Raw genomic sequence first — 12832 nt, 5'->3', positions numbered from 1 at the left:
TTTTACACATAAACACTATTTATCAAGTTTGGTTCCCCTTGGAGTCAGAATTTCTACTCTAGGAATCATGATATTTACAAGCTTGATGTTTTGTTTACTGTCATATTTAACAGAAGCTGACCACTAGCAATAGGTCACATGAGAGAATCAATTGACCTAAAAATCTATTAATTAACATGATTGAAATGTTTTAATCTTTATATCCATGATAAGATATTCTTTATATATTTTATATTGAATTCAATTTGGTACTTTGACCTCTTTATTTTCAAAATAATTGGAATTATGTCTATATACACACATGTGAGAGTTGGCCTCCAGGTGTCCAATGAAGAAATTATGAATAATGGAATGACAAATTAATGATTGTCTAATGCTTACAGGGATGGATCCAGGAATTTTTGAGAGAGAGGAATTTTAGCATTAATTTTGGTTATCAAGGGAGGGGGGTCCACCCTCAAAATGTGTTATTTTTACTTTATTTTAGCAAAATTTCCTGAACCAGCACCCCCTCTGGATCCACCACTGGGTTATCATTTACTCCTTCATTCTTGATTACAAACCTAAGGACACTAAATTGTAATTTCACATTTTTTTTTTAATTTGACAATATTTCATTATCACACAACAGCAAAATTATGAAAGCATATACATGTACGTACAATAATAGCAAATTGATTGTTCTGACATATCATTTGATATACATATATATTCATAAGAAAATTTGAACTATCATGCATATTATAGATTATCAGTCATCAAGTTTTTGTTTTTTGTTTTTTTTTTTGTTCAAAGTAATTTCACATTTTAAATCTTGCTTATTAATTGATATGTTGATATGGAATCAAATGACATGCATGCACGCAGAAACTATGTGAAAAATATCAGATCTTGTGTAGCAATTTGTAAACCCAATGATTACAAAGTCTATTAGTATTCTATATCAGTAAAAGAAAATCCTATTTTAATTCATATTTTGCAATAGATATGATAAAAGGAATAAGCATTTAATAATAATTATCAAAATCTATAGTTTAAAATTGAAAAACAATCTCATAAAAAATATAACATATATTTTACACATGCATTTTTGTAAACTTTACAAAAGGAACAGATTTCCCCCCTGAATTTATATAAAAATCAGTATTATGTCCTGTGACATTTTGTTATTATGCTTTAATAAACTTCTAATATTGACTTTGTCCTTGCATGGTCATTTTGTCCATTTTTTTTTTATATCTGTACCCAGGTTTTGTCTTGTGACTTTTACCCCAACTAATCCCTTTGTGTATAATACACATGGGATGTTCTTTACAGCTCAGCAAGCCCCTGGCTTTGTTTCTCATTGTTCCTTATCTACAATTACTGGGTGAATGACTTTGTGAAGTTGTAATTTGCCATCTAATACTTTTATAAGCATTTCATATCATGATCAACATATCATGCTATTTCAGTCAATATTATAAATAATTCATTTGATACATAATATGTAATATTGTAGGCTTATATGGTGATATTTGGAAAATAATGGCAAAGCAATTCTCAGCATGAACATTTAAAATTATGTTGCAATATACATCACCCAATACAAAGGCAAAGGATACATTTTAATTTTTACATTTAAATTCATAAGAAATATTGTGAAATTCATAATCATGTGAATGCATAGCTGCAGAACTGTAGCTCTCTGAGAAAATATTAATTGGTACAGATCTGTCCCAATATTTTCTCAGAGAGCTACAATTTTGCAGCTAGTGAATGTGGTTAACTTATACTATATGTAATCTCTTTCTAATATTTGTTTAATTTGTACCTTTTTCATATTGTACAACAAAGTATAATTTAATGCACATTAATCCTCGGATTATAATAATGTTTTTAAATTATTTTTTTTTGGCTTAATTTTTTTTTTATTTATTTGTACAAATAGAAATTAAGTGCATCATAATATATACTTTTAAAGGTAAGATGTACAATTGATATATAATCACTCATACCAACCATTCATACTCCACTCAAACATTTCAAAACTATGGATTATAAATTTTGATTAGTGCAAAATTTGTTGATTTCTATAAGGTCATCTCAAATCTTTTAAAATCATATTAGTGACTTTTTGGGGGAAAACACCTGAAACACTTTTAAAGCCAATTTAAATGGTCCAGGTCAAGCATATTTTGCTTTTAGGCCAAATCTTTGTAAGATCAATTGTGCACTTTGACAATTATTTCTAAATATTCGGGCTAGTATAATGAAGAAGTATGGATGTTTGAATTTTCAATACCAAAACCAAATCTCCTTTGCTTGACCAAAAAGCCCCCCCCCCCTTCCACACACACACAGTGAGGTCTAGATCCGCCACTGTTTAATCTGTGATTTTGGGGCGAAGTTGGATCAATTTCATTTTATGAACAGGTCCAGTGGTACGATGGATTTTTCATTTTCAAGACAAATTAATAGAAATATAAATTGTTAGCCAGTAAAAAGAAGTAATGATTTAAATCAGATACTTGGAACAGTGTTGATGTTAACAGGGACCTATATACTAGATAGTATATAGGTCCCTGATGTTAACTTATGAAATTCTTATATTGTATACAAGATATTATCCAACTAACAGATAGACTTTTGCAATTATATCTTATGCATTATGAACTGTAGCTAAACAATATCACTATTAAAATCTTATGTCCATTTCCATGTAGTTGGGAATCAATTAAGCTTTCCTGGTTCCGATTTTGATTTAATTTTTATTTTGTGAACATAAATCAATATTTGTCTAATATTTTACTACATGCATATTATATTCAAAGTGACGGAAGTTGTAATCTTCATAGAAATGGTTCACAAACTATTGCATTTCCTGTTTTTATCATGTACGCACATACATGTATGTGCATGTCATCATTTTATTCTTTTGAAAATTATATTAAAATGTCTTTAAAATATATCAAGATATACAAACCAAAACAAGTTAAATGAAAACACACTGTTAATATGTATTAATCTAATATACCTTTTATTCAATTAACATTTTGCACTGAACTTACAGAAAAAAACACCACCACCCCAAAAAAAGATCGACCCAGAGTAATATTAACAAAAAGCATTTGAACTTTATACGATGATGTTAGACACTTTTTCAATCTTCTCTACAGAAGAGTGGCAGGATCGACATTTATACAAAATGTATGTAACCATGAGACAAAGCGCTTTGATAATTGTCATATTTAACGCTAAAATGGATAACGTTTTATCAAAAGTGAATATTGAAAATATTTTAACGTAGTTCCACACTCGTGTGACGTCATAGGATTTTGCAAAGTCAATAATTTAATGATAGGAACATAAATTTTGTTGGAATCTTTTTCAATAGTTATTGTAAAAAATCTTGTTAGCCATAAAATATTTCAAACTTCTTAGTTATATTTGAATAGTCAATGATATGTTTCAAAATATTGAATCCAAGGACAATAACTCTGTTTTCATTCAATTATTTATCAAGTCCATAATGCGATAGATTTCCTTTATTTTTGACAAACATTTTACAAAGGTGATAAGGAATCATTATCTGTGTCTTTTCATGAATTTTCATGAAATTACATACAATTTTAATCCCGAGTGATTTAAATAGCTCAGCTGTATGGTGCCAGACTTCAGTTTTTGATGGGGGTATACATAATCTGGAAGCTATATATTTGAAATTATTAAGGAAAGGTATGGATTTTTTCCCATGAATAACTATAACAGATGTAACTCTACTAATATAAACAGAAAAAAATTATATGTAAACCATGCTATAAGGAAAATGCGTCCACATTTGTTTGTTTTTTAACATTTTGGGGAATAACGCTAATTCAATAATTTTCCACATATTATTCTAAAACTTGATGAACATATTGAAAATGACATGTGTTTTAGTTATTGACATGTTTCCCGATAAATAAATGCAATTCAAAAAATATTTTGTTGTTTTTATATTAAAATAACAGCAAATAACTGTTTCCAATGAATTTCATAAAAATCTACATCAGGGTATATGACTTTAGTGGTGTATGTAATGAAAATTAATATGGAAACCCTTAACTGTTTTGCCTTTTTTCATTACTTTGAATGTTAATTTATTGATTCCAAACAAAAAAATGCTACCTAAACCCCAAAAATCCAGGACTAAGGACCTACCTTAACAAGCAATTGTAACTGATAACGCACTAAATTATCCAACTACCTTTTATTGATTTGAGCAAATACACACCAAAGCACATATCTCTAAACGCTCGTTAGTATCAACTTCATTTTACATTCATAATGCTTAAAACTGCAAATAGTTATTTAGCATATATTTTACTACGTGCATATTTAAAAGATATTCTGTACATGTATTCAAAGTGACGGAAGTTGTAATCTTCATAGAGACGGTTCACAAGCTATTGCATTTCCTGTTTTTATCGTGTACGCACAAATGTGTATGTTTTGTTATCACTTCATTGTTTTGAAAATTATGTTAAGGGGCATGTGAAATACAGGTATCTTTAAATGGTATCTAAATATATAAACCAAGCCACCACCACCCCCCCCCCAAAAAAAAACAACAACAACAAAACAGTCAACTTAAAATTCATCGTTTGCATGCATATTTTATTCAAATAACAGATTATACTGACTTTACTATAGACACACATGGGCTAAATGATGTAAATTGATACCAAAGGCACTCTTTCTTCGAAATAGTTGAGTATTAAATATTGTACCGTAACGAGAGTATTTATGAAGTGCTTAACAGTTGATACATTTCTCCAGTATTAAATCGTTTGACCTGGATGCATACATGTATGGGCAACCCCTCTGTGTTGGTATCCCTACCGGCTTATCATATACAATTTCATCTACGACAGAGTAACAAGTAAATATTTCACACTGTATGTGAGATCTGAAATTTCCATTGATAAAGCCGAAGCGGGTAGAGTTTTGTCTCCCTCTCTGTTATCGTTATTAGCATAGTATAAAAAAAGTAAAGATAATGAACAGTGATCAATCTCTGTTAATGAAGCATATTTGAAAATTGATTATCTTGTTAATAGTTTGCAGAAAATATTCTTATATTTCATTCACTTCCTGTCGTCTGTCCGCGTTTGAATATATAAATCCAGCGAACTACTTTTTGAGTAACTAACAAAAAATTAAAGCTGTGCGCAATGACATATGAATCAACATGCAACTCAATGAAGAAAAAACAATGAATATTGATTCTAGTTCTGATGGTTTATTTTATGCGTTTAGAGTTTGTCCTACTTGGACTGCTTCCCTTTATAATCGATCAAATATGGAAATCATTTACCAATATTGAGATCAGGTGATTTTCAGCTGTTACGTTTACATAACTTAAAGGTCAATGATATCTATGTTTTACTTACTTGAAATTACTTATATATTTAGAAAATAGAGAAAATATCATTAATAAAATATCTTTCTTGGGTTTGTTAACACGGGAGATGAAGCAGGAAAAATACATAAAATGGCTTATACATGTTTCTGCAATGTTTGCGACCTTCACCTTCCGTTTAAAAACGAAGAGAGCATTTTATCATTTAAGTAACCATGGCTTCATTTACATTCGTCGGAAACATTTTTCTGCGTCTTTCCATTTAAAGAGTTTTCATTAAATCATTATCTAAGATGTTGAACAAAAGATCTGACTGTTATTTGTAGTAAGTTAATTTTCTCTTTTTAAAGACAGTAATTTCCTTGTGTTCTCATGTCTATTAATTAAAGTAGTTTTTTTAATTAGGTCTAGAAATCGGTTATAATGTTACATACGGATAATTTCAACTGCTGAATAAGTGGTTAACTAATTTAAAACACCCCCAGGAAATGACAAGGGGCTGTTTACAAGTCATTATATTTCCCCTTTTTTTCATATACAAATTGAAGTAATGTACAATAGGCATGTAAATTTAGTCCACCATATGTACATGTACTACTGAATGTGGTGTGAATATTTTCACTTTTATTAATGTATTTTAGACCAGCTTTATTAAATAATTATGACGTGAGGAAATTGAGGCTTTTCTTTAATCATGAAATACACCACATGGAAGATGATAAACTATTTCTTCCCAAATTTCGATTTATTACATGATCCAATGATTTTGTGCTTTCAGATTGGCTGAGATCAATACAAAAAACAACAAAAACAAAAACAAACAAAAAAACACTCCAAAACCTCAAGTCTACTTTTCGGCGAGTACTTGCCGGTTAAAACGCCAGAAACACCACGCTTACCCCAGTTCCTCTAGATAATTTAATTTTTGCGTGATATTTTATTTTTAGAAGAAAAACGTCATTTACCACGATAATTTGATGACGCCGGTTGACGTATAATCGCTTCACACGCTGGCAAATGTTGTAACGCATTTACCTATATATATATATATATATATATATATATATATATATATATTAATGACCATTTCTATTGGTAATTAAGGATAAAGCCAACACATACAACCACACGATGTAGACTTCTAAACATAAGGGGTAAACATGTATTTCACAGGAAGTTTTTGAATTTTCTATTAATTTTCAGTATATACATATATAGATCATAAAACATGTCATTCAGCGTGTGGAAAAGTCGAATTGTTTTGGTATTCTTTTTGCACTTCTTCCATCTTTTTCTTCTGAATAGTAATTTTATTTTTTACTTGAAATTGTGTCCTTTTAATGGTTTGTCTGATTGACCATCTTTTAATTTCATATACACCGAAACAAAGTATCATATCTTATATCATTAACTTGCATCTTAAAGGAAAAGTCTTTAATAAATTTATTCTTGTAGTTGAATAATATAAATAACACACACAGAGACACACACACACACACACACACACACACACACACACACACACACACACACACACACAGAGAGAGAGAGAGAGAGAGAGAGAGAGAGAGAGAGAGAGAGAGAAAAAAAAGAGAGAGAGAGTTTCAACACGTTAAGAATTTAATTAATATGTAGGATGTAAAAAATAAACTTTTATTATTTCCAGCTCAAATAAAAAAATTAAAAAACACGAAGTAGAAGAAAAAGGCCGTAAACATACCCATTCCATGTATGTCAGGAAATAACCCACAACTTTTTACAAGGTTGTAAATTTCCTATTATTTTCCTGTCAGTAGAGAATTAAAAACTAGACATGTCATTTCATTTCACTGTGTAAAAAGATTTGAATCTTTTGGTTATTGTTAAATTCATGTTTTACGATCACCACAGTAAGGGAATTGATCAGAACGCGATGTTAGATTTTGTTTTACTACAGCAATAAGATGCATTCTTTGTTGTTTTATCAGGTGATTATGGTTGCAAACAATGCAGACAAAAATAACTTTATCGGATTATGCATTTTCTCCCTGCTCCATCACCCGATAAAATAGCAAAGAAAGACATTTTATTGATCATATGTGTATTTTTATGTAATTTTTTTTTTTTTTTTTAAATATCAACTAGATTTAATGAAATATCATATCGTTGACTCATTCGTTACTATAAATGCAACAGCCAATATACCATTTGACCTTCATGTCGCTACATATTTAGTAGTGATTGTGCGGATAGGTGGGACTAAAAAATCCCGGATCGAACTAGTTCGCAACAAACATGTATTCAATGCCAATTTTAAAAGAAATTCAAAAAGAAAAGATTTATAGTGAACGTAAATATATTTAACCGATTCAGTCGTGTAACTCATTAAAAATATACATGTATACGTGTGCTTGATTAATAGATCACGTGAATGATTTGAAATGCGCAGCTTATGGTTTTGTTTTTTACGTATCTTGTGTGTGTGGTACGGTTTCACAAAACATTAACATTGTAAAGTTGGGTATTCATTATTTCTTAAGAAATTATGTATCATATTTTAAAGTTTCAATGGGCTATGGCAGGAAGTTTGTCACGTGATTAAACCTAAGGGCGTTGTATAGTAGATTTGGTCACGTACCAGCTTCATGTCAAGTCCCAATGAGACTCTAAAATTGATATCTTATTTTTTATTTTCATAAATGCTATTTTGATATCTTCTTATCGAGGTTCCATACAGATCGAAATAACGATCGAACAACTCAAGATACAGTTCGTTAGATTTTTGTCCAATAAATAATTCGGAATAATATCGAAGATAATATGAATATTTAATTGAGAAGGAATAAAAAAACATTTAACAGGTGTAAAATAAAGGTAAGTTATAGAGCGTCAAGTCAACACAATTGTACACAAGAAGAGCGGAGTAAACTACATTCTTGGAGTGATTTGGTCAATCAACGATGTAGAACCTTGGAGTACTTGAAGATGAAAACGCAATAATTATTGTCGAACACGGATTTAGACAGAAATTCAGAAGATCTGATAGATTTGACAACGGATAGATGGATCAAGTTAACGTTAAGCTCTTAATCAGGTTTTTGCAAGTTTGGAAGGGAATAACGGCATGTTCATCCTCAATATATACTATTAGATGAAATGCAGGTAAGTTGCTTTTTTTCAGGAAGTGTAAGAAACAAAAAAAAACCCACGAACTGACAGAGAGTTTTTGTTCACTTGAGCGATTCCTGTTGTAGGATTTTAGGGACGTCTCGCCGCGGTGCCCTGACATGGACATAATTTTTTGAGCTTCGAAACCAGCCTCGCTCATGGCCGTGATGACTGTTGCATGGAAACAACAGGTATCGTCATCATAAAGTAAATAGGTCTATAACTCTGCCTCCATTTCTTCGCCTTCAAAATCAAAGTCATCTCATGAATTCGACACATTAAAGAAGTTGAGTTTTAGATGCAAACATAATTTTAAAACAGAACAAATGAACGGTGTGTATAATGGTTCAATTGATGAACTCATTGTCTCTTTACAAAATGAAATCTATATAAATATGTTGATGCGTGTTTCATTTCTATTTTGTGATGTCATTGTGTAAGTGAAAAACCGGGTGAAAGTACATGTAGCTATAGTACAACTGACCCAAATGCTTTTGAAGCGGCGACTGTATTCATACGCATAAAAGTCTCATCACGTGACCGACTTAAACTGGATTTCAATTATTGTCGTTTTTATTGTCATATAAGGAAACACATTTGTTGATATAAAGGAAATGAGTAGAATATCGTCGCTTCATATGCTGTATGTACTTAAAAATCTAAACTTTTATTAAAACATTTATATTTGAGTGAAAAACAATTTCCTACTTTTGTACTTCAAGACCGTAATACAAGCATAGATACACACAGGGGCTTGTCTTCCGGATTGTAGGTAAAATATGAATCCTCTTGAAAAACCCCTTTGAAGTCGTTTTGATAAAGAAGCTAACACGTTCCGGCAATTTATACATCGTTTAAATTACCCCGTGCAAGTAGTATATTATATCAATACAAGGGACGAAAGTCGCCATCTTGGAAAAAATGTCCCCACTTAATCCAACACCCGTTTCTGTACTCTAAATTAACAATTTATTGGAATATCGTGGTATGATTCACGGCAGCGATGATTTTCCTAAGTGATGATATACCTGTCACCAATTGATACGCGTTCCATCAAAAGAAAACACGATTTCAACTATTTTGAGGATCATCTCGTCAAACCAGTCTGAGAAGGACGGAAGTTACTATATCACAACGGCTGATTATAGGGAAAGTGTCAAAATCTAAAATGTAAAATACGGCATAAATGTTCAAATATCCTCAGCCATTAACAGATGCATGGCCGGTTAAAAACCGTACCGTAGTAACATCAAATGTATAGATAGAGATATGTTGTAATTTTCATGTAATCTAAATGGTAACGCGTTACGTGTAACATGTAATCTCAATATTTTGAATTTTGGCACTTTCCCTTTAGCCAGGTGTCGTATTTGAATACCTCCGTTCTTTTCAGACCGATATGGTGAGACGGCTCTCAAAAAAATTGAAATCGTGTGTGCTTTCCTTTGATGGAACGCGTGTCAATTGGCGACAACTAAATCATCATTTAGGAAAATCATCGCTGTAGGGAATTTTAGCACGATGGTCCATTGAATACAAAGACGGGTGCTGAACTGAGTGGGGCTATTTTGTCCAAGGTGGCGACTTTCGTCCCGTGTATTGATATGATACTACTTGCAGGGGGTGTAATTTAAACAATGTATGAATTGTCGAAACGTATCGGCATCTTTGGTAGCAGGGGACAGTTTTGCACTATAGGCCCGGTCAAGTTTCTTATAAAATGGAGATACCCCATATTTGAAATGAAAATTACATGTGTAAAAATGTGTAGAATAATTTTAGGATACATTTCAAGTGTAGCTGAGTGCTTAGTGAAAAAAAAATGATATGCAACATGTAGGTGTCATCATGATGCCTAGTATATAGATGGGTGCAGATTTAACCCAAATGACAGAAAATCAAAACAAGAAGGGGACACCTGCTCAAGGCATGTTTTGTGCAGCAACACCTGCATGTATGGATGACATTTAATTTAGGGCCCTAATTTAATAACTACACTAATATGAAATACAAATATTGAGAAAACAGGGTAGTATGATTTTTCATTAACCTGTCATAACCTGACTTATATATATACCCCCTTCCCACATGTTGAAAAACCAACAACAAAAAACAAAAAACTTTCCTCTGCCACCTTTAAGAAAATGATGTATTTTCAAACAAATAGAATTCAGCTAATCTATGAACTTTAGTAAGTTAAATGTATCACCTATTGGATACCATGTTTTTTTTTCAATACATGTATTTCATAAGTGTCACAGTAGCTGTCAACTAAGTCAAGGGGTTAAGCTAAGCCATATAGTATGGAAAACCAGAATTTGGTCAAGTATCATAGTAACAAAAAGTCACATGAGGAAAACAAATTAAGGTTACAGTTTACAGATTTATTTTCTACATTAATAACATGGATAATTTTGACACACACAAATCACACTTATGCCATAACAACCAGTGCATAAAGTTATCACATTTGTCCATGGAACCGCAGTCAGTAAACAATTCGTGGACGTCTTGTGTCGCCGAGGGGCAATGCATTGGTCATGGGGCATACAGACAGTGTCTCTTTCATTGAGGTAAACATTTACACCATAAAAGTGTCAGTTGGAGGTGGAGGGTCCTGCATTGTTGTACAGGGACAGTTCTCTGAGTTTTTTGTTGGTTTTTCGTCGTCTCGTCAGGTAACGAGATGCTTGGTGTCGGTTGGTTTGTTTTCACTCACGGTGATACCTGTTCTGTTGGTCTCTCTTGAACATGTTCTTGTAAAATGGTCCACTGGATTCCCATTTCAGGCCCACCTCCTTAGCCAACAGGACGACACTTCTATCAGACCCATTGGATGCTGAGTGGATTGCTGAGTGACACATGGCGTTAAAGTCCCTGGCCCAAGTTGTGTTCTTGGGAGCATAAGTGGAGACCCGCTGGTGAAGATTTTCACACTTGTTGGTTGTGGCCAGTTGGCAAACCTTCTGCAGATCTTCTCTCCGGAATTGTTTACAGATGACAGGCTGAATACTGGCCATGTCTGCATAGTCAAGGTCCAGATGTTTTCCGTACGGAAGGAACTTGGTGCTGTAGCCCGGGAGATGGGCTGTGCAGGTAAATTACATTTTCTTACAGTTGTCATGTAGGCCTGAGAAACAGGGCAGAACATCAAGGACTGCATTCTCGGCATGGCACAGGAAAGACTGGTCGATCAGGCACAGTTTCCTAATCTTGACGAGTTCGCACCGGATCCGGGATCGGATACAGGTGGCCAGTCTCTGCATGTAGGCATCTCTGACCTGTCCAGTGGGTAACATGGTTCTTAGTCGGATGTGTCGTACAATTTTTTGCAGGGTTTTTAGCTTGTGTATGAAGCAGTGGTAGTGCTGAATTGGTACTTCATTCTCTCTGGAATAGTCCCTTATGGTCTTTTGGATCTGAGCACTGGCATCACTAGATTCCGGTCCTCGTAACGCGTGTCTTCTTGACAGTTGTGTAGAGCTGCATGTCTGGTGAGTGGAAATGGCAGTTTAAGCAAGTGGCTCTGTCAGTCACACATAGTCCTAGCCTCTTAGAAATAGATAGAGTCATTGAAGGTCTGGCACACTGGTGAGCTGTATAATTTTGTAGAAGTAGGCCTAAGGAATGTACATTAGCAATGATGTTTTCCTCGCTGTTGATTTCCTCTTCGTCATTCCATGTACATGATTTTACAGGCTTGGCAGGTCGCAGGTTGGTTGGGAGGATGAGATCTTCAGTGGACATGCACACAGCATCCCAGTATTCATCAAGACTTGGACGGTCCCACTCTGTGTTTTGGTCACATGTACTCGAACCAGCAGGTGCATCAGCGTCTCGGAGGGCACCAGCTCGGGCGTCGGAATGCTGAGGGAAATAGGTATGTCCTGGCTTGAAATAGCTTAGTTTTTTGCCTCAGTTTTTTTCGATAGGTGTTTGTTGTTTTCATGTTTAATTCTTTAATTTCTTACAAGTACCGTGCAGATGGGGGATATGCTTGTTTTGTTTTAGAGTTGTGAGTTAGGGAGGTATCTTGTTGTATAAATATTGTTCAAGAGATAAGGGAAGTGCTTAATGTAGATATAGTGTCCATTACTTGTCCTTTTCAAAACACATTTCCCAGAGCCAGGCCTTCAGATAAGCATATTAATCAGTTTGAGTGAGAACACTGGTTCTGGTCTGTTTGATAATTACCTCCCTTTGACCATTGGCTGTTGTGCATACTACTTTTGTTTTCACCGTCAGGAGGGCTTAGAAAAGAATTTTGGAAGATGATATGGATTGAAAGTTTTGTTGGAGAGT

Source organism: Ostrea edulis, chromosome 2, assembly GCF_947568905.1.
Source record: "Ostrea edulis chromosome 2, xbOstEdul1.1, whole genome shotgun sequence".
Taxonomy (NCBI): Eukaryota; Metazoa; Mollusca; class Bivalvia; order Ostreida; family Ostreidae; genus Ostrea; species Ostrea edulis.
The sequence above is the reverse complement of the archived record's forward strand: the minus strand, read 5'-3'. Positions refer to the sequence as shown.